General features: G+C 38.5%; 1 non-coding gene across 1 annotated transcript; it reads right to left on the reverse strand.

Annotated features, from left to right (window-relative positions):
- Window positions 1-10285: 10285 nt before the first annotated feature.
- On the reverse strand, window positions 10286-10393 carry LOC148553392 (small nucleolar RNA R71). The gene has a single exon (XR_015892769.1). It is a non-coding gene; the product is annotated as a small nucleolar RNA R71 (small nucleolar RNA).
- Window positions 10394-24380: the final 13987 nt, after the last annotated feature.

Consider the following 24380-nt stretch of genomic DNA (forward strand, 5'->3'; position numbering starts at 1 on the left):
ATCAATCTCCCCACACTTAAACAATAGCATGTTCTCATGCTAAACCCAAGAAAGACAAGAAAGGAGGTATTAACATTTGTTTAATGCAGACTATCCATGTGCAATCTATCTATATGCATGCAACTACTTGGTCAAAATAATTTAATTTCTAAGAATACATATAAGCATAAGAGCTAAAGCAATCACAATCCAATCAAATCCACAATTGAATTAAGTTATTGAAAAGAATTTACAAACTTGCAAGATAAGAGATAATAATAGGTGGAGGCATAGAATAGAGCAACCGAACTCCTAACTGGATGTGTATACACTCTAATCGCTCAAGTGTTTAGGGTTGATTCACTAAATTCTCCTCTAATCATGCTTTCTAACATTTTTTTCTTCTTCTAACAATCAACAATTATGTAATGTATGCATACAAATATCATAAGGACTTTTGAAAAGTTGTAACGAGGCTAGGATAAAGGTAAAGATGCATATGGTCAAGTGAGCTTGAAATTTGAATCTTTGGTTAACTTCAACTCTCACCCAGCATATATAACAACCTATACAATTCAAATGCAACCTAACTATCCATTCTCCACTTTTTCACATACTCATGCATTCTCTTTTCAATTCATATCCCATATGCATTATTCTTATTACTTTTCTTTGGGGAATTTTGTCCCCTTTTTATTGCGTTTTTTTTTCTTTATCTTTTCTTTTTCTTTTTCTTTAATTTTTTTCCCTTTGTTTTTTTTTCTTTTAAGTATTTAATGCATGAATATATACACAATTCCCAAGATTTTCAATAAAAATTCAAAAATGCACTTTAACCTCAACCATTGTTCCCAAACTTCCCTACACTTAAATGATACACACTCTCACTAGCCTAAGCTAATCAAAGACCCAAATAAGGGACATTTATTGTTTTTTTGCTTAAGGGTAGTGATGTGATAAAATTAAGAATAAAAGGGGATTAAAATAGGCTCAAACATGGCTAACAATGGTTGATAAAAAGGTAAGGTCATTTGGGTAAATGAGCTCAAGTCAAATAATGGCCTCAATCATATAAATGCATATATACATCAAACAATGGACATAAAGAATCAAAAAATCAAAGATTACAATTATATGAAGAGAATAATACACACCAGAATGAAAATTAGTGGTTAATATAATATAACCACACAATTATGTTCAAAACTCACATGGTTGTGTGTTCTTTGCTCAAAAACCATGTTCCACAATATATAATTCAAGCAAGTTTCATGAAAAATTATTTAAACTCAAATCAATCAGGATATCAATGCCCTATATAAAAGGAGTTTTCTTGGAATATTTTATTATTTTGACTATGCTTATTATATATATGCAAACCAAGAAAATGCAACTAAAATTTCTAAAAGACCTAGTAACAAAATAAAATAAAATGTGAAAGTGTTGGGATTAGAAATTTGTCACCCAAAAATCGGCCGATTGGTCGGACAACCTCCCCACATTTAGAAATTTGCACCGTCCTCGGCGAATTCAAAGATGAGCAAGGGGGTACAATGACTTTCCAGATTTCCACCTTCAACTGGTGGATCAACCGGTTGCTGCGTGTTCTTTCTTCCTCTTCCCTTTTTGCTTATGGTGACTCATCTTAAAAGATAGAAAACAGGATAGTAAGACGAGTAGTTGCAAAACCAAGGATGCATAGATTTTTAGAATGAGGTGATGATCACTAAAATGAAGTGAGTCAATAAGGTTGTGACATTAATGAAAATGGTGAGTGAATTCTAAGTTGTATGCAAGATAGAATTCACACACTAGCATTGAAAGCTATGTCACAATTACACAAAAGAAGTATGCACTTTACCCATTCTAGTGTGCTTGAGATACTTTAAAGGAAACTTGTAGGTTAAGATAGACAAACAAGTACTAAAGGAGTATTAAAGCATTCAAGCGAGAATTAAGCAATTGTGAAATGGACAGTGAGTGGACATTGGTTGATGTGTAAGAGAATTCAATGAACAAAAGAAAGTCTGGAAATCTCACATCAATCAATGACACACATTGAAGTTTAGTTTGTATCATCTAATTGACATAAAGTGGGACACATGGCTGCTATGCCACTTAGAAAAAAAGAGATAGAAGTTGAAATTTATCACATAGCAAGCATGGTCCACAAAGCTTAAAAAGCTCAAAAATATGTCACTAGGTAAGTATACAATCCAATTTTACAATTCCTCGATTTCAATGCATGAATTAGGTGACGTAAATAAAGGTCAATCATAAATAAGCATCACCTAACAAAAAATGCATCAACTACATACAATTTCCATATAATAGATAGTGAATTCAAATTAAATGGTGGCAAGCTATAACATGCAATTTGAAAATCTAAAAACATTCTTGAAGGCAATATCATAAGTACTTGGTATGCACAAATATCAAGCACAAGCTATTGAATACCAAGCAACAAAATATAACCTCAATAAAGAAAGCCAACAATGAATATTAACAACAATGACGCTAAAATAGCATCCTATCAGTAATCAGCAGTAATAATAGCAAATCAGCAAATTAAATCAATAATCCAAAACTCTTCTCCTAAAATAGAAAATTAAACTAGTTAACTAACTAACTAACTAACTAACTAACTAACTAAGTAAAGGAGATGATGGTTGATAAACCCCGATTTCGTGGTTTATTTCGTGCTTATTTTAAGGGATTTATTCACCTTTTCCCACATTTATTCAATGGAATAGTATGGTTTTGTAATTCTCCCTTGAATTATGCTTAAATGTAAAAACATGCTTTTTAGGCCCAAATTTGGTGATTTTAGATCCACCTTAATTCCATTTGATGCCTTGATGTGTTTGTTAAGTAATTTCAGGTTCATAAGGCAAGTATTGGATGGAAGAAATGAGAAGAAAAGCATACAAAGAGGAGAATGCATGAAGAGACAAAGGTTTGGAATGTACCAACTGACGCGCACGCGTACAAGGTGCGCACACGCAAAAGTGGTTTCTCACACAGACGCGCACGCGTACATGCCGCTTCCGCGCAGATTGGGAATTTTCCAGTGATGCGCACGCGCACATGGCGCGCGCGCGCCGATACTCTTACTTGGCCCACTTAATGGCAAAACGCTGGGGACGATTTTTGAGCTGCCCAGGCCCAAATCCAACTTGTTTCTGAGTGTATTTCATGCAGAATTGAAGTCCAAGCAAAGGGAGAGCAATTAGTTTAGCCAACATGAGCCTTTAGTTAGTTTCTAGAGAGAGAAGCTCTCTCTTCTCTCTAGAATTAGGTTAGGATTAGGTTAGATTATTTTATTTTCATGTTTAACTACTTGATCTCAATTTGTTTCTTCTATAATTTCTCTTTTCTACATCATAATTCTCTTTTGTGATGATGAACTCATGTTGGATTTGTTTACATTTAATGCAATTTTAATGTTGATATTTCTTTAATTGATGTTGATTTGGATTGTGATTTTACATTTCTTGTAATTGATAGTCAGTAGATTTACAACTCTTGCACTTTCACTAAGCTTTTCTTTACTACCCACCAAGTGTTTGACAAAATGCTTGGTTGGACCTTAGAGTAGATTGTGAGCATTCTTGGCTTGGAAAGAGTGATTGGGCAATCTTGAGTCATGAAAACCCAACCTACGTTGGTGATCTAGAATTGTTAGCTAATATTGTTTCCATTGACGCTAATCTTTTGCTAATTAAATTAGTCAGTTGATTAGGACTTTTGGATTGAGATTAGTTAGTCTCGTTAGACTTCCTCCCCATTTGTTGGAGGCGACATAATGAGATAAATTCTTGTTTATAATTGTGACTCGATTAATTGGCCTTGTTTGACATTCTCCCGATGTGTGAGTTAACTAAACAAGATAAATTAATCATGCATGACTAGGATAGAAAGCCTAAGATCTCAATTCAATGCATGAATGTCTCTCTTCTTTAATTACTTCTTTTAATTGTTTGCTTGATTTACTTTCCTTGCACAATTAGATTCCTTGTCGATCATCAACCAAAACCCCTTTTTCCCCTCTATAGCCAATACGCATGCACTCCATTGGTTCCTAGGGAGACGACCCGAAGTCCAAATACTCCGGTTACTTTTCATTGGGGATTGTACTTGTGACAACCTAAATTTTTGCATGAACGAAACTCTTGGTTGGTTTGGAAACTATACTTTACAACGAGATTTCATTCATTTGAGGAAATTCTAAACCGAACAAGAGAAAACTCGTCCATCAAAATGGCGCCGTTGCCGGGGATACCAATGGTGCTATGTTAATTGGCTATTGTAAATATTGTGAATAGCTTTATCTTTGGTTTATTTGTTTATTTTTTCTAGTTTTAGGATTTAGTCTTCCTCATTTATTATTTCTCTTTGTTTTTATTTCCCACTTCAATATGAATTCTCACTTTGGCTATGAGTGTAGCTCAAACTATGTTGTAGGAGATAAAAGCTTCAATGAGGATGTGCATCAAGGAATTGGAGATCAAAGGTCGGAGGAGCCTCAAACACTTGATCAACCTCCATGGCAACAACCTCCACCAATGCACTATGAAGAAGAGCCGTTCTATGATGCATATCAATCCACTAGCTATGGTGAATTCCCTTGTGATTTTCAAGAACCACCACCATATGCCTATGAGCCATATCCTCAATATAGCCACACGTCATTCTCACAAGCCTCATACCACCATTCACCTCCATATGACCATAACTCATACACACCATATCAACCACCATTAGAATCACATGTAGAACAACCACCATCCCAACCCCAATACTCTCAAGAACCACAAATTCCACATACACCACTTCAAGAACTTCACCAATATGAACCACCTTCCGATTACAACAATCTTTCCCTAACTGATGAATTCTCTCTTCCAATGCCAACTCCTGATGAAGCCTTCATGTTAGAATTGAGAGACCTTGAATCTCGTATTTTAAGGCGACAAGAGGAGGATGAAACCAACTTCAAAGAGTTAAGAGTACGGGTAGCCGGCATAGTGGAAGCCGTGGGTCACCTAACATCTCACCTAAGCTCATGCGCCATAAGTACCCTAATTGTTGAAACAACCCAGGAGCTCAGTGAGGATATGAACGTGGAAATCCATGGTGAGGAAGAAGAATTGAAGCAAGAAGCGCAACAAGAGGAGAAGATAGGAATTAGCGAACAAAAGGAAGTAGTGGGCGAATGTTTAGGACATGTTGAATACATAGAGGAACCCCAAGTTGAGGAACACTCTTCCAAGGGGTGTGGAGAGAATATTAAAGAGAAGAGCAATGTTGCGGGAGTAGACAATGAGTTAAAGGAAATTGATCGAGAAGTGGATTCCATCACTAATGATTTTTTGCCCACCTTGATAAATTCCCTTGACGATCCTGTTGAACCTTCCCCCGGTAGATTGGAAAGCAAGGTTGAGGAGGACGTACAACCTCCAAGGCCTAATGCGAGTGAAGAACTAGGAGAAGTATTCCAAGCAACAAACGCTCCTATTTATGATGATTCCGAATCAACATATGATCCTTTTGAGTTTGAAGAATCCTTCCCCAAATTGCTTAGACTTGATGATGAGGTAGACTTCACTAGACCTCCTATCTACGATGAGAGTGAGGGGGAAGAACTAGAAGAAATTGGTGAAAAGGAATGTGAACTTGAGGAAGCTTGGCATGAGGAGGAACTTGAAAAACCTCGCCAAGTGATGGAAACCTCGTCATCCAAAACTCAACTCGAGTGGGTAAAACTTCTAACTCTCAGCTTTATTTTCCCACTTGAGTATGGTTTGCTTGAAACGGATGGCCAACTTAGGGCGCTTTGTGGAATCAAGCGGAAAAGGAGGATGTTTAGTGGTTGGCATTCTCAGTCTAGGCTCATTATGGTGGGAAGCTCGAAATTAGAGAGCATGGATTGGCGTAATGCTAAACCAAATGGGTCTAGGAGAGTAGTTTGGTGCTTCCATGAGAATTCCGTTTTCTCGTCACCCGGACAAAGTGATGACATGTCACCATGTCATGTTTTTCTATGCTTTTTCCTATGTTTTCAATAGGTTTTATGCACTTTCTTGAGCCATAAGCAAGCCAATTGGGTAGATTTCCATGTATCCTTTGAATCAATCAACCATGGATGAATTAATGCAATTTCATGAGATTTTATGCTATAATTGTCATATATTATGAAAGAATAACAAACTCATGATTTTGAGCATAGCTTTGATGTGTTTGGTTGATTGATGATAGATGAAAAGAGTTTTGAAGAAGGTTGAAGGAAGAAGGAATGGCTAGGAGCAAGAGAGAACAAAAAGTTTGAGCCAAAGTTTGCCTAAAACTTTAGCTCAAACTTTTGGAAGAGTTAAAAACACCCTAGAGAAAAAAAGCTTGAGCCAAAGTTTGCCTCAAACTTTAGCTCAAACTTTTGGAAGAATTGAAAACACCCTGGAGGAGAAAAGCTTGCGCCAACGTTTGCCTCAAGCTTTTTGGCAAACGTTGGCGCCACACTTGCACACCCTGGAGGAAAAAGCTTGCGCCAACGTTTGCCTCAAGCTTTTTGGCAAACGTTGGCGCCACACGCCACAACAGCCTGAAGGGGTATACTTCCAACATGAATAAATTGAGCTACAGAGCTCCAAATGAGGTAATTCAAAAAGCAATGGAAAGTAGGAATCAAGAGCTTTCCAAGCATATATGGCACTGCATGGTGGACACTAAAATTGAGGGAGAAAACTGCCCCGAAATGTGCATAAATGAACATGGTGGCAACTTGCAGTGAGGCCAACTGACCTCTGCACCTTCGATGGAGTATAACTCGAGCTGTGGAACTCCAAATGATGCACTTCTAACGGCATTGGAAAGTAGACATTCAGGGATTTCCAACAATGTATAATAGTATGGGGTAAACAATGTGTTTGAGTCTCCAAAATCTGGCGTTTTCGACCACGTTTGAGGCAAACGTCGCCTCAAACGCTGCACACCAAAGCCAGCGACCCTGCCCTCTTCAAAGGAGTATAACTTGAGTTGTAGATGTCCAATTGAGGTGATTCTAATTGGGTTAGAAAGCTGACATTCCGAGCTTTCCAACCATATATAATAGTCTATAGTTGGCATGAAATTGGCAACGTTGACAAGAGGACAAAGTAGCACCCGCCACATGCATACAAGGTGATCCACGTTTGGCTAAAAGTTTGACCTCAAACTTTAGCTCAAACGTGGATATCAGCAAAAGGGTGTGGCTGATATAAAAAGCTTGAGCAAAAGTTTGCCTCAAACTTTGACTCAAGCTTTTGTGCTTTATGTCCCGATTCACAATGGGTTTCTCTCCAACTCCAACTGCAATCAACAGAGGCCATCTTCAACCCAAATCCAAAGCACGCAAAGCCCATTATCATCACTCAAAGGCACAAGAGATAGATAAAATAGGAATTTCATTTAATTGTAATTTGTCTTTAATTTCACTTTCATTTTCATTTTCATTTTGTAAAAAGCCTATATAAGGCATCATTCTCATTTTAGAAATTAGGCTGGAACAGAGAGCACTAGGAGGTTGGCTCCAAGAGGGAGCAAGTAGAATAGAGAGCTCACTTTTACACCTTAGCTTGAATTGGAGAATTGAAGGAATTCTGTTTCAATTCTCATTCTAAAATCTCTTTGTTCTTCTTCTATGATAATTCAACTATCATTTGCTGTTTTAAAATCTTCTTCTTCTGCGATTGTTTCTTTTAACTTTTCTACAATTATTCTCTTGTTGGATCTAGGAAGGGAGTGAGATCTAGACTTGTTTTCTAGTCTCTTGGAGTTCCTGAGATCTTCAATTTTATTTGCAATTGAGTTGAATTTAATTTCTGTTTGCTTCTTCAAGTAATTCTGTTTAAAATCTACTGCATTTGATTTCACATTCTGGTTCTTTGATTGATTGCTCTCTGTTCTAATTGTTTCCAATTTACTTTCCTGCACTTTTGTTCCTCTGCACTTTACATTTGAGTTGTTGTGATCTTGATTTATTTTTTTTCCTGCAATTTACAATTCCTGCAATTGTTTTACTTCTTGAATTATTGCTTTCTTTAATCTCCTTGCACCCAGCCCCCTCTACTTTTCATGCAATTTACTTTTCTTGCAATTTAAGTTTCAGCTCTTTTACTTTCTTGCTCTTTAAGTTTCAAAAAATATAATTTTCTTCAGAATTTTTAAGAATGAATTCTAGTGTTTCATGAAGCATGTTGAAGCCTGGCTGGCTGTAAAGCCATGTCTAATTCTTCTGTGTAGGGAATGTCAGGCGTGTCATGTCTGAGTTACATACTAAAGCTTGGCTGGCTAATAAGCTGTGCCTGACCTTTTGATTGGAGCTTTGGTTTAAAGAGCATAAGATTCCTGGAATTCATATTAAAAATTTTGGAATCCTTATTTTTCTTTTTAAAAATGATTTTCGAAAAAATTAAAAGAAAATACAAAAAAATCATAAAATAAAAAAAATAAAAAATATTTTGTGTTTCTTATTTGAGTCTTGAGTAAAATTTCAAGTTTGGTGTCAATTGCATCTTTTCTAAAAATTCTTTGCATTTTTCGAAAAATTCATGCATTCATGGTGTTCTTCATGATCTTCAAGTTGTTCTTGGTAAGTCTTCTTGTTTGATCTTGATGTTTTCTTGTTTTTCATGTGCATTTTTGCATTCATAGTGTCTAAACATGAATGATTTCTAAGTTTGGTATCTTGCATGTTTTCTTTGCATATAAAAATTTTCAAAAACAAGTCTTGATGTTCATCATAACATTCAAAGTGTTCTTGGTGTTCATCTTAACATTCATAGTGTTCTTGCATGCATTCATTGTTTTGATCCATAACTTTCATGCATTGCATCATTTTCATATTTTTCTCTGTCATCATTAAAAATTCAAAAATCAAAAAAATATCTTCTCCTTTTTCTTCTCTTAAAATTTCGAAAATTAGATTTGACTTATTCAAAAATTTTAAAAATCTAGTTGTTTTCATGAGTCAAATCAAATTTTCAATTTGAAAATCTTATCTTTTTCAAAATCTTTTTCAAAAATCAAATCTTTTTCAATTTTCTTAGTTATTTTCGAAAATTTTAAAAATTTTTTTCAAAAATTTTTTTCTTAATTTTATCACATAATTTTTTAAAATAACATCATCAATTAATATTTTGATTCAAAAATTTCAAGTTTGTTACTTGCTTGTTAAGAAAGATTCAAACTTTGAGTTCTAGAATCATATCTTGTGATTTTTTGTGAATCAAGTCATTAATTGTGATTTTAAAAATCAAATCTTTTTCAAAACTAATTTCAATCATATCTTTTTATCTCATCTTTTTAAAACTTATCTTTTTCAAAATTTGATTTTAAAATATCTTTTCTAACTTCTTATCTTCTTATCTTTTCAAAAATTGATTTTCAAAATTTGTTTCAACTAACTAACTAACTTTTTGTTTGTTTCTTATCTTTTTCAAAACTACCTAACTAACTCTCTCTCTAATTTTCGAAAATATCTTCCCTCTTTTTCAAAATTTCTTTTTAATTAACTAATTATTTTAATTTTTTATTTTAATATTTGAAAAATTACTAACCTTTTTCAAAAACTATTTTCGAAAATCACTAACTCTTTTTAAAAAATTATTTTCGAAAATTCTCCTTCTCTCTCATCTCCTTCTATTTATTTATTCATCTACTAACACTTCTTCTCACCCAAATTCGAACCCCCTCTTCCATCTGTGTTCGAATTTCTTCTTCTTTTCTTCTACTCACACAAGGACCTCTATACTGTGGTAAAAAAGACCCCTATTATTATTATTTTTCTGTTCTCTCTTTTTCATATGAGCAGGAGCAAGGACAAGAACATTCTTGTTGAAGCAGATCCAGAACCGGAAAGGACTCTGAAGAGGAGATGGCAGCCGAAAATAATAATAATGCAAGGAGGATGCTTGGTGACTTTACTGCACCTAATTCCAATTTACATGGAAGAAGCATCTCCATTCCTACCATTGGAGCAAACAATTTTGAGCTGAAACCTCAATTAGTTTCTCTGATGCAGCAAAACTGCAAGTTTCATAGACTTCCATCTAAAGATCCTTTTCAGTTCTTAACTGAATTCTTGCAGATCTATGATACTGTTAAGACTAATGGAGTAGATCCTGAAGTCTACAGGCTCATGCTTTTCCCTTTTGCTGTAAGAGACAGAGCTAGAATATGGTTGGACTCTCAACCTAAGGATAGCCTGAACTCATGGGATAAGCTGGTCAAGGCTTTCTTAGCCAAGTTCTTTCCTCCTCAAAAGCTGAGTAAGCTTAGAGTGGATGTTCAGACCTTCAGACAGAAAGAAGGTGAATCCCTTTATGAAGCTTGGGAGAGATACAAAGGACTGACCAAAAAGTGTCCTTCTGACAAGCTTTCAGAATGGACCATCCTGGATATATTCTATGATGGTCTGTCTAAATTAGCTAAGATGTAATTGGATACTTCTGCAGATGGATCCATTCACCTAAAGAAAACGCCTGCAGAAGCTCAAGAACTCATTGACATGGTTGCTAATAACCAGTTCATGTACACTTCTGAGAGGAATCCTGTGAGTAATGGGACGCCTATGAAGAAGGGAGTTCTTGAAATTGATACTCTGAATGCCATATTGGCTCAGAATAAAATATTGACTCAGCAAGTCAATATGATTTCTCAGAGTCTGAATGGAATGCAAGCTGCATCCAACAGTACTCAAGAAGCAGCTTCTGAAGAAGAAGCCTATGATCCTGAAAACCCTGCAATAGCAGAGGTAAATTATATGGGTGAACCTTATGGAAACACATATAATCCATCATGGAGAAGTCACCCAAATCTCTCATGGAAGGATCAACAAAAGCCTCAACAAGGCTTTAATAATGGTGGAAGAAATAGGTTTAACAATAGTAAACTTTTTCCATCATCCACTCAGCAACAGACAGAGAACTCTGAACAAAACACCTCTAATTTAGCAAACTTAGTCTCTGATCTATCTAAGGCCACTGTAAGTTTCATGAATGAAACAAGGTCCTCCATTAGAAATTTGGAGGCACAAGTGGGCCAGCTGAGTAAAAGGATCACTGAAATCCCTCCTAGTACTCTCCCAAGCAATACAGAAGAAAATCCAAAAGGAGAGTGCAAGGCCATTGAATTGATCACCATGGCCGAACCTGTAAAGGAAGGAGAAGATGTGAATCCCAAGGAGGAAGACCTCCTGGGACGTCCAGTGATCAATAAGGAGTTTCCCTCTGAGGAACCAAAGGAATCTGAGGCTCATCTAGAGACCATAGAGATTCCATTAAACCTCCTTATGCCATTCATGAGCTCTGATGAATATTCCTCTTTTGAAGAGAATGAGGATGTTACTGAAGAGCAAGTTACCAAGTACCTTGGTGCAATCATGAAGCTGAATGCCAAATTATTTGGTATTGAGACTTGGGAAGATGAACCTCCATTGTTCACTAATGAACTGAGTGATCTGGATCAACTGACATTACCTCAGAAGAAATAGGATCCTGGAAAGTTCATAATACCTTGTACCATAGGCAACATGATCTTTGAAAAGGCTCTGTGTGACCTTGGTTCAGGGATAAACCTCATGCCCCTCTCTGTAATAGAGAAACTGGGAATCTATGGGGTGCAAGCTGCTAAAATCTCATTAGAGATGGCAGACAATTCAAGAAAATAGGCTTATGGACAAGTAGAGGACGTGTTAGTAAAGGTTGAATGCCTTTACACCCCTGCTGATTTCATAGTCTTAGATACTGGGAAGAATGAGGATGAATTCATCATCCTTGGAAGACCCTTCCAAGCCACAGCAAGAGCTGTGATTGATGTTGACAGAGGTGAATTAGTCCTCCAATTGAATGAGGACTCCCTTGTGTTTACAACTCAAGGTTACCCTTCTGTAAATATGGAGAGGAAGCATAAAAAGCTTCTCTCAAAACAGAGTCAACCAGAGCCCCCACAGTCAAACTCTGAGTTTGGTATTGGGAGGCCACAACCAAACTCTAAGTTTGGTGTTGAACTCCCATATCCAAACTCTAAGTTTGGTGTTGGGGAGTCTCAACAATGCTCTGAACATCTGTGAGGCTCCATGAGAGTCCACTGTCAAGCTATTGACATTAAAGAAGTGCTTGTTGGGAGGCAAACCAATTTTTATTTATCTAATTCTATTTTTCTTGTTCTTTCATGTTTTATTAGGTTCATGATCATGTGGAGTCACAAAATAAATATAAAAATTGAAAACAGAATCAAAAAAACAGCAGAAGAAAAATCACACCCTGGAGAAAGACCTTAAACGCCAGTAAGAAGCATCTGGCTGGCGTTCAACGCCAGAGCAGAGCATGGTTCTGGCACTGAACGCCCAAAATGGGCAGCATCTGGGCGTTTGAACGCCAGAATGGCACCCTGGAGAAAAGCTGGCGCTAAACGCCCAGAACAAGCATGGTTCTAGCGTTCAACGCCAGAAATGGGCAACAAATGGGCATTCAACGCCCAGAACAAGCACCAATCTGGCGCTGAACGCCTAGAGTTGTGTGCAAGGGCATTTTGCATGCCTAATTTGGTGCAAGGTTGTAAATCCTTGAACACCTCAGGATCTGTGGACCCCACAGGATCCCCATCTACCTCCACGCACTTCTTCTCACCTCTCTTTCACACAATCCCATAAACCTACCTCATAAACTCCATCTACCTTCAAAATTCAAAATCAATTTCCCACCCAAACCCACCCTATATGGCCGAACCTTACCCCCCTCCCTTCCCTATATAAAGCCCTCCATTCTTCTTTATTTTCACACAACACAACCCTCTCTTCCCCTTCTTGGCCGAAACACAACCCTCCCCCCTCTCCTCCATCTTTTCTTCTTCTTCTTCTTCATATATTCTTTCTTCTCTTGCTCGAGGGCGAGCAAAATTCTAAGTTTGGTGTGGTAAAAGCATAAGTTTTTTGTTTTTCCATTACCATTGATGACACCTAAGACTGGAGAATCCTCTAGAAAAGGGAAAGGGAAGACAAAAGCTTCCACCTCCGAGTCATGGGAGATGGAAAGATTCATCTCCAAAGCTCATCAAGACCACTTATATGATGTTGTGGTCAAGAAGAAGGTGATCCCCGAGGTCCCTTTCAAGCTCAAGAAGAATGAGTATCCGGAGATCCGACATGAAATCCAAAGAAGAGGTTGGGAAGTTCTAACAAAACCCATCCAACAAGTCGGCATCCTAATGGTTCAAGAGTTTTATGCCAATGCATGGATCACTAGGAACCATGATCAAAGTAAGAACCCAAACCCAAAGGTTCAGGGAAAATACAATGGTTCAGGGAAAATACTTAGATTTTAGTCCGGAAAATGTGAGGTTGGCGTTTAACTTGCCTATGATGCAAGGAGATGCACGCCCCTACACTAGAAGGGTCAACTTTAATCAAAGGTTGAACCAAGTCCTCATGGACATATGTGTGGAAGGAGCTCAATGGAAGATTGACTCCAAAGGCAAGCCGGTTTAATTAAGAAGACTGGACCTCAAGCCTGTGGCTAGAGGATGGTTGGAGTTCATCCAACGCTCCATCATCCCCACTAGCAACCGATCTGAAGTTACTGTGGATCGGGCCATCAAGATTCATAGCATCATGATTGGAGAGGAAGTAGAAGTTCATGAAGTCATCTCCCTTGAACTCTACAAAATAGCCGAAAAGCCCTCTCCTAGGGCAAGGCTAGCTTTTCCTCATCTTATTTGCCATCTATGTTACTCAGCTGGAGCTTTCATAGAAGGAGACATTCCCATTGAGGAAGAGAAGCCCATCACTAAGAAAAGGATGGAGCAAGCAAGAGAGCCCATTCATGGAGCTCAAGAGGCGCATGAAGCTCATCACCATGAGATCCCGGAGATGCCTCAAATGTATTTTCCTCCACAAAACTATTGGGAGCAAATCAACACCTCCCTAGGAGAATTAAGTTCCAACATGGGACAACTAAGGGTGGAACATCAAGAGCACTCCATCATCCTTCATGAAATAAGAGAAGATCAAAAAGCAATGAGGGAGGAGCAACAAAGACAAGGAAGAGACATAGAAGCGCTCAAGGACATCATTGGTTCCTCAAGAAGGAAACGCCACCATCACTAAGGTGGACTAATTCCTTGTTCTTACATTCTCTGTTTTTCATTTTCTCTATGTTAAGTGCTTATCTATGTTTGTGTCTTATTACATAATCATTAGTAGTTAGTAACTTTGTCTTAAAGTTATGAATGTCCTATGAATCCATCACCTCTCTTAAATAAAAAATGTTTTAATTCAAAAGAACAAGAAGTACATGAGTTTCAAATTTATCCTTGAACTTAGTTTAATTATATTGATGTGGTGACAATGCTTCTTGTTTCTGAATGAATGCTTGAACAGTGCATATGTCTTTTGAAGTTGTTGTTCATGAATGTTAAATATGTTGGCTCTTGAAAGAATGATGACAAGGAGACATGTTATTTGATAATCTGAAAAATCATAAAAATGATTCTTGAAGCAAGAAAAAGCAGCAAAGAACAAAGCTTGCAGAAAAAAAAAAGGAAAGAAAAAGCAAGCAGAAAAAGCCAAAGCTCTTAAAACCAAGAGGCAAGAGCAAAAAGCCAATAACCCTTAAAACCAAAAGGCAAGGGTAAATAAAAAGGATCCCAAGGCTTTGAGCATCAGTGGGTAGGAGGGCCTAAAGGAATAAAATCCTGGCCTAAGCGGCTAAATCAAGCTGTCCCTAACCTTGTGCTTGTGGCGTGAAGGTGTCAAGTGAAAACTTGAGACTGAGCGGTTAAAGTCAAGGTCCAAAGCAAAAGAATAGTGTGCTTAAGAACCCTGGACACCTCTAATTGGGGACTTTAGCAAAGCTGAGTCACAATCTGAAAAGGTTCACCCAATTATGTGTCTGTGGCATTTATGTATCCGGTGGTAATACTGGAAAACAAAGTGCTTAGGGCCACGGCCAAGACTCAAAAAATAGCTGTGTTCAAGAATCATCATACTGAACTAGGAGAATCAATAACACTATCTGAACTCTGAGTTCCTATAGATGCCAATCATTCTGAACTTCAATGGATAAAGTGAGATGCTAAAACTATTCAAGAGGCAAAAAGCTACAAGTCCCGCTCATCTGATTGGAGCTATGTTTCATTGATAGTTTGGAATTTATAGTATATTCTCTTCTTTTTATCCTATTTGATTTTCAGTTGCTTGGGGACAAGCAACAATTTAAGTTTGGTGTTGTGATGAGCGGATAATTTATACGCTTTTTGGCATTGTTTTTAGTATGTTTTTACTAGAATCTAGTTATTTTAGGGATATTTTCATTAGTTTTGATGTTAAATTCATATTTCTGGACTTTACTATGAGTTTGTGTGTTTTTCTATGATTTCGGGTATTTTTTGACTGAAATTGAGGGACTTGAGCAAAAATCAGATTCAGAGGTAGAAGAAGGACTGCTGATGCTGTTGGATTCTGACCTCCCTGCACTCAAAGTGGATTTTCTGAAGCTACAGAACTCAAAATGGCGCGCTTCTAATGCGTTGGAAAGTAGACATCCAGGGCTTTCCAGCAATGTATAATAGTCCATACTTTGGCCGAGTTTAGACGACGTAAAGGGGCGTTGAACGCCAGTTCTACGCTGCTGTCTGGAGTTAAACGTCAGAAACAAGTCACAAACCAGAGTTGAACGCCAGAAATACGTTACAACCTGGCGTTCAACTCCAGAAAGAGCCTCTGCACGTGTAACATTCAAGCTCAGCCCAAGCACACACCAAGTGGGCCCCGGAAGTGGATTTATGCATCAATTACTTACTTCTGTAAACCCTAGTTGCTAGTTTATTATAAATAGGACTTTTTACTATTGTATTAGACATCCTGGATTGTATTTTTGATCCTGTGATCACGTTTTGGGGGCTGGCCATTCGGCCATGCCTAGACCTTTCACTTATGTATTTTCAACGGTAGAGTTTCTACACTCCATAGATTAAGGTGTGGAGCTCTGCTATTCCTCAAAGATTAATGCAAAGTACTACTATTTTTCTATTCAATTCAACTTATTCCGCTTCTAAGAAATTCATTCGCACTTCAACCTGAATGTGATGAACGTGACAATCATCATCATTCCCTATGAACGCGTGCCTGACAACCACTTCCGTTCTACCTTAGATTGAATGAGTATCTCTTGGATCTCTTAATCAGAATCCTCGTGGTATAAGCTAGATTGATGGCGGCATTCCTGAGAGTCCGGAAAGTCTAAACCTTGTCTGTGGTATTCCGAGTAGGACTCTGGGATTGAATGACTGTGACGAACTTCAAACTCGCGAGTGCTGGGCGTAGTGACAGACGCAAAAGGAGTGCGAATCCTATTCCAGTATGATCAAGAACCTCAGATGATTAGCCGTGCTGTGATAGAGTATTTGGACCATTTTCACAAGAGGATAGGATGCAGCCATTGACAAGGGTGATGCCTCCAGACAATTAGCCATGCAGTGACAGCGCATCGGACCATTTTCCAGAGAGGATAAAAAGTAGCCACTGAAAAAGGTGATGTCCTTACATAAAGCCTGCCATGGAAAGGAGTAGGTGGTGCACGAATTGTGAACCACACGTTTCACAACTCGTACCACTAACCAGCAAGTGCACTGGGTCGTCCAAGTAATACCTTACGTGAGTAAGGGTCGAATCCCACGGAGATTGTTGGTTTGAAGCAAGCTATGGTTATCTTGTAACTCATAGTCAGGATATAATACGAATAATAATTCTTAATTTTAATTGTAAAAACTCAAAGGGCATAAAACAAATACTTGTTACTCAATAATGGAGAATATGTTGGGGTTTTGGAGATGCTTTGTCTTCTTTATTTCAGTTTTTCTCTTGTACTCCTCTTCACACACGCAAGGCTCCTTCCATGGCAAGCTGTATGTAAGGTGTCACCGTTGTCAATGGCTACTTCCCGTCCTCTCAGTGAAAATGGTCCAAATTATCTGTCACAGCACGGCTAATCATATGTTGGTTCTCGATCATGTCGGAATAGAATCCCTTGATTCTTTTGCGTCTGTCACTATGCCCAACAATCGCGAGTTTGAAGTTCGTCACAGCCATTCAATCCTTGAATCCTACTCGGAATACCACAGATAAGGTTTAGACTTTCCGGATTCTCATGAATGCCGCCATCAATTCTAGCTTATGCCACGAAGATTTTGATTAAGAAATCTAAGAGATACTCATTCAATCTGATGTAGAACGGAGGTGGTTGTCAGGCACACGTTCATGGATTGAGGAAGGTGATGAGTGTCAAGGATCATCACCTTCTTCATAGTTAAGCGCAAATGAACATCTTAGATAGGAACAAGCGTGTTTGAATGGAAAACAGAGATAATTGCATTAATTCATCAAGACGCTGCAGAGCTCCTCACCCCCAACAATGGAGTTTAGAGACTCATGCCGTCAAAGAGTACAAAGTTCAGATCTAAAAATGTCATGAGATCCAAAATGAATCTCTAAAAGTTGTTTAAATACTAAACTAGTAGCCTAGGTTTACAAAAAGTGAGTAGACTATGACAGATGGTGCAGAGATCCACTTCTGGGGCACACTAGGTGTGTGCTGGGGCTGAGACTTAAACAATTCACGTGCATAAGGCTGTTTTGGGCGTTCAACGCCAGGTTTGGATCCATTTCTGGCGTTGAACTCCAACTTTTAATCCTTTTCTGGCGCTGGACGCCAGAATTGGGCGGAGAACTGGCGTTGAACGCCAGTTTACGTCATCTATCCTTGAGCAAAGTATGAACTATTAAATATTGCTGGAAAGCCCTGGATGTCTACTTTTCAACACAATTGGAAGCGCACCATTTTGAGTTCTGTAGCTCCAGAAAATCCACTTTGAGTGCAGGGAGGTCAGAATCCAACAGCATCAGCGGTCCTTTTTCAGCCTGAATCAGATTTTTGCTCAGCTCCCTCAATTTCAGCCAGAAAAATACCTGAAATTACAAAAAAACAAACAACTCATAGTAAAGTCCAGAAATATGAATTTTTCCGAAAAACTAATGGAAATAAACTAAAAACCAACTAAATCATACTAAAAACTAAGTAAAAACAATGCCAAAAAGCGTATAAATTATCCGCTCATCACAACACCAAACTTAAATTGTTGCTTGTCCCCAAGCAACAAAAAAACAAAGTAGGATAAAAAGAAGAGAATATACAATGAATTCCAAAGACATCTATGAAGATCAGTGTTAATTAGATGAGCGGGGCTATTAGCTTTTTGCTTATGAACAGTTTTGGCATCTCACTTTATCCTTTGAAGTTCAGAATGATTGGCATCTATAGGAACTTAGAATTTAGATAGTGTTATTGATTCTCCTAGTTCAGTATGTTGATTCTTGAACACAGCTACTTTATGAGTCTTGGTCGTGGCCCTAAGCACTCTGTTTTCCAGTATTACCACTGGATAGATACATGCCACAGACACATAATTGGATGAACCTTTTCAGATTGTGACTCAGCTTTGCTAGAGTCCCCAATTAGAGGTGTCCAGGGTTCTTAAGCACACTCTTCTTTTTCTTTGTACCTTGACTTTAACCGCTCAGTCTCAAATTTTCACTTGACACCTTCACGCCACAAGCACATGGTTAGGGACAGCTTGGTTTAGCCGCTTAGGCTAGGATTTTATTCCTTTAGGCCCTCCTATCCACTGATGCTCAAAGCCTTGGGATCCTTTTTATTTACCCTTGCCTTTTGGTTTTAAGGGCTACTGGCTTTTTGCTCTTGCCTTTTGGTTTTAAGAGCATTTGGCTTTTTCTGCTTGCTTTTTCTCTTTTTTTTTTCGCTATTTTTTTCTGCAAGCTTTGTTCTTCACTGCTTTTTCTTGCTTCAAGAATCATTTTTTATGATTTTTCAGATTATCAAATAACATTTCTCCTTTTTCATCATTCTTTCAAGAGCCAACAATTTTAACATTCAGAAACAACAAATTCAAAAGACATATGCACTGTTCAAGCATTCATTCAGAAAACAAAAAGTATTGCCACCACATCAAAATAATTAAACTATTTTAAAATTCGAAATTCATGTACTTCTTTTTCTTTTTCAGAAAACAATTTTCATTTAAGAAAGGTGATGGATTCATAGGACATTCATATCTTTAAGGCATAGACACTTAGATACTAGTGATCATATAGTGAAGACACAAACATAATTAAACATGAAGCATAGTAAATGAAAAACAGGAAAATAAGAACAAGGAGATTAAGGAATGGGTCCACCTTAATGAGGGTGGCGTCTTCCTCTTCTTGAAGGACCAATGGTGCTCTTGAGCTCCTCTATGTTTCTTCCTTGCCTTTGTTGCTCTTTCCTCATAGCTCTTTGATCTGCAGTCAATTGCTCTACCTCTGAATGATGGAAAACCAAAAGCAATGCTTTTACCACACCAAACTTAAAAGGTTTGCTCGTCCTCGAGCAAAAGAAGAAAGAAGTGGAGAAGATGGAGGAGATGGAAGTGTGTGAATGGGTGGGTTTGGGAGGGGAATGGTTTGAATTTGAATGGTGAGGTAGGTGGGGATCCTGTGGGGTCCACAGATCCAGTGGGGTCAAGGATTTAGCATCCCTGCTCCAATTAGGCGTATAAAATGCCCTTACTGTGCAATCCTGGCGTTTAACGCCAGACTGCTGCCTGTTTCTGGCGTTAAACGCCCAAATGTAGCATGTTTCTGGCATTTAACGCCAGACTGATGCTTGTTTCTGGCGTTAAACGCCAGCTTGGTGCTTGTTTCTGGCGTTAAACGCCAGACAGATGCTTGTTTCTGGCGTTTAAACGCCAGAATGATCTTCCTCCAGGGTGTGCTATTTTTTATGTTGTTTTTCATTCTGTTTTTGATTTTCCATTTGTTTTTGTGACTTCACATGATCATCAACCTAAAGAAGACATAAAATAGCCATGGAAAATAAATAGATATAATTAAATAACATTGGGTTGCCTCCCAACAAGCGCTTCTTTAATGTCAATAGCTTGACAGTGAGCTCTCATGGAGCCTCACAGATAATCAGAGCAAGGTTGGGACCTCCCAACACCAAACTTAGAGTTTGGTTGTGGCCTCCCAACACCAAACTTAGAGTTTGAATCTGGGGGCTTTGGTTGACTCTGCAGTGAGAGAAGCTTTTCATGCTTCCTCTCCATGGTTATAGAAGGAGAACCTTGTGTCTTATAGTTTGCAATGTCTTCAAACCACAGAGCTTCCTGAATAGCAAACAATTACTCATCCGGAAAGGTTTCAGAGATCTCAGTAGGAGGGAGGGATGCTCTTGCTACTGGTTCTATTCGGGACAGGTGATCAGCTACTTGATTCTCTGTCCCTTTTCTGTCTCTTATTTCTATATCAAACTCTTGCAGAAGCAACACCCATCTTATGAGCCTGGGCTTTGAATCCTGCTTTGTGAGTAGATATTTAAGAGCAGCATGGTCAGTGTACACAATCACTTTTGATCCTACTAAGTAGGATCTAAACTTGTCAATGGCATAAACCACTGCAAGTAATTCTTTTTCTGTGGTTGTGTAATTTTTCTGGGCATCATTTAAAACACTGATAGCATAATAAATGACATGCAGAAGCTTGTTATGCCTCTGTCCCAATACTGCACCAATGGTATGGTCACTGGCATCAAACATTAGTTCAAATGGTAATGTCCAGTCTGGTGCAGAAATAACTGGTGCTGTGACCAGCTTAGCTTTCAGGGTCTCAAACGCCTGCAGACACTTTGTGTCAAACACAAATGGTGTGTCAGTAGCTAGCAGATTGCTCAGAGGTTTTGCAATTTTTGAAAAATCCTTTATAAACCTCCTATAGAATCCTGCATGCCCCAGAAAGCTTCTGATTGCCTTAACATTGGCAGGTGGTGGTAATTTTTCAATTACTTCAACTTTAGCTTGATCCACCTCTATTCCCTTGTTTGAAATTTTATGCCCAAGGACAATCCCTTCAGTCACCATAAAGTGACATTTTTCCCAGTTTAAAACTAGGTTGGTCTCTTGGCATCTTTTCAGAACAAGTGCTAAATGGTTAAGGCAGGAGCTGAATGAGTCTCCAAATACTGAAAAGCCATCCATGAAGACTTCCAGAAACTTTTCTACCATATCAGAGAAGATAGAGAACATGCACCTCTGAAAGGTTGCAGGTGCATTACACAGACCAAAAGGCATCCTTCTGTAGGCAAACACTCCAGAAGGACATGTGAATGCTATTTTTTCTTGGTCCTGAGGATCTACTGCAATTTTGTTGTAACCGGAATACCCATCCAAAAAGCAGTAATATTCATGACCTGCTAGTCTCTCTAGCATCTGGTCTATGAATGGTAAAGGAAAATGATCCTTCCTGGTGGCTGTATTGAGCCTTCTGTAGTCAATACACATACGCCACCCTGTAACTATTCTTGTAGGAACCAGTTTATTCTTTTCATTATGAACCACTGTCATTCCTCCCTTCTTAGGGACAACATGGACAGGGCTCACCCAGGGGCTATCAGAAATAGGATAGATAATCCCAGCCTCTAGTAACTTAGTGACCTCTTTCTGCACCACTTCCTTCATGGCGGGATTTAGCCGCCTTTGTCGTTGAACCACTGGCTTAGCATCATCCTCTAATAGGATCTTGTGCATGCATCTGGCTGGGCAAATGCCCTTAAGATCACTTATGGACCACCCAAGAGCTGTCTTGTGTGTCCTTAGCACCTGAATTAGTGCTTTCTCTTCCTGTGGCCCTAAAGCAGAGCTTATGATTACAGGAAAAGTGTCACCTTCTTCCAAAAATGCATATTTCAGGGATGGTGGTAGTGGTTTGAGCTCGGGTTTAGGAGGTTTCTCCTCTTCCTAAGGAGTTTTCAGAGGTTCTTTTATTTCCTCTGGTTCCTCCAGATCAGGCTGAACATCTTTAAAAATGTCCTCTAGCTCTGATTCGAGACTCTCAGTCATATGGACCTCTTCCACCAGGGAGTCAATAATATCAACGCCCTGGCAGTCGTCTGATGTGTCTGGATGTTGCATAGCTTTGACAACATTCAACTTAAACTCATCCTCATTGACTCTCAGGGTTATCTCCCCTTTTTGGACGTCAATAAGGGTTCGTCCAGTTGCTAGGAAGGGTCTTCCTAGAATGAGAGTTGCACTCTTGTGCTCCTCCATTTCCAGCACTACAAAGTCAGTAGGGAAGGCAAATGGCCCAACCTTGACAATCATGTCCTCAATTATGCCTGATGGGTATTTAATGGAGCCATCAGCGAGTTGAAGACAAATCCGGGTTGGTTTGACCTCTTTAGTCAAGCCAAGCTTTCTGATAGTGGATGCAGGGATTAGGTTGATGCTTGCCCCAAGATCACATAGAGCTGTCTTGGTGCAGTTACCCTCTAATATGCATGGTATCATAAAGCTCCCGGGATCTTTAAGCTTTTCTGGGAAGCTTTTCAGAATGACTGCACTGCATTCTTCAGTGAGGAGAACTCTTTCAGTTTCTCTCCAATCCTTCTTATGACTCAAGATATCTTTCATGAACTTGGCATAAGAAGGTATTTGCTCAAGTGCCTCTACAAACGGAATCTTTATTTCAAGAGTCCTGAGATAGTCTGCAAAGCGGGCAAATTGCTTATCCTGCTCCTCTTTGCGGAGTTTTTGAGGATAAGGTATCTTGGCTTTGTATTCCTCAACCTTAATTGCTGCAGGTTTATTTCCTACAGAGGTAGGTTGAGAAGCCTTCTTGAGGGATTTATTATCAGCACTTGCAGGTGTCTGATTCCTCACTGGCATTTGAAAGCCAGGGTTGGAAGCTGGAGTGGCGTTAGACGCCAGCTCCTCATCTGTTCCTGGCGTCTGAACGCCAGAACTGTGCCTCCTTTGGGCATTCAACGCCAGTTCCTTGCTTGTTTCTGGCGTTGAACGCCAGTCCTGAGCATGGTCTGGGCGTTCAGCACCAGCCTTCCACCCAATTCCTGGCGTTTTAACGCCAGAATTATCTTTTCCTGGGCTCTTACTGTCCTCAGATGAATGTTGGGTTGTTTGCTCAATTCTTGGCTTCCTGCTACCTTTAGGTGGGGTATTTAATGTTTTCTCACTTCTTAATTGAACTGCTTGGCATTCTTCCGTTATTTGTTTTTACAGCTGCTGCTTTGTTTGCTTTAATTGTTCTTCCATATTTATATTAGCCATCCTTGTCTCTTGTAGTCTCTCCTTGAATTCGGCTAACTATTTTGTTAGAAAATCTAATTGCTGATTGAATTCAGCAGCTTGTTCTGCAGGATTGAGTTCAGCAGTTACTGTTTTAACCTCTTCTTTCATGGAAGGGTCACTGCTTAGGTACAGATGCTGATTTCTGGCAACTGTATCAATGAGCTCTTGAGCTTCTTCAATTGTCTTTCTCATGTGGATAGATCCACCAGCTGAGTAATCTAGAGAAAGCTGAGCTCTGTCTGTAAGCCCATAATAGAAGATGTCTAACTGAACCCACTCTGAAAACATTTCAGAGGGGCATTTTCTTAGCATCTCTCTGTATCTCTCCCAGGCATCATAAAGAGATTCATTATCTCCTTGTTTAAAGCCTTGGATGTCCAGCCTTAGCTGTGTCATCCTTTTTGGAGGAAAGTATTGATTCAGGAATTTTTCTGTTAGCTGTTTCCATGTCTTTATGCTAGCCTTAGGTTGGTTATTTAACCACCTCTTGGCTTGGTCTTTTACAGCAAATGGAAACAGTAATAATATGTAGACATCCTGATCTACTTCCTTATCATGTACTGTGTCAGCAATTTGTAAAAACTGTGCCAGAAACTCTGTAGGTTCTTCCTGTGGAAGACTTGAATACTGGCAGCTTTGCTGCACCATGATAAAGAGATGAGGATTCAACTCAAAGCTACCGACTCCAATGGAGGGTATGCAGATACTACTCCTATATGAAGCAGTAGAGGGGTTAGCATATGACCCCAGAGTCCTCCTGGACTGTTCATTTCCACTTAGATCCATGATGGAGAAAGGGAGATGATGTAAAATAAAAAATTTTATTTTTATTTATTTATTTATTTAATTATTTCGCAAGCAAAATAAATTAAAATAAAATAAATAAAAATAGGTGAAGATTTTCGAAAAAAAAATGAGGAGGGAGAAAGTGGTCAAGGAGTTTTGAAAAAGATATGATTTGAAAAAGATTTAAAATTCTTTTTTTTAAATCTGAATTTTAAAAATAAATTTCGAAAATTTGTTTTAAAAATAGAGAGAAAAGATATTTTTGAATTTAAAGAGGAAAGAGAGAAACAATAAGATAGCACAAGATTTAAAATTTTTAGATCTAATGCTCCTTGTTTTCGAAAATTTTGGAGGAAAAACACCAAGGAACACCAAACTTAAAA

The sequence above is a fragment of the Arachis ipaensis genome, chromosome B7 (genome assembly GCF_059453495.1).
Source record: "Arachis ipaensis isolate K30076 ecotype BB chromosome B7, ASM5945349v1, whole genome shotgun sequence".
NCBI classification, from domain to species: domain Eukaryota; kingdom Viridiplantae; phylum Streptophyta; class Magnoliopsida; order Fabales; family Fabaceae; genus Arachis; species Arachis ipaensis.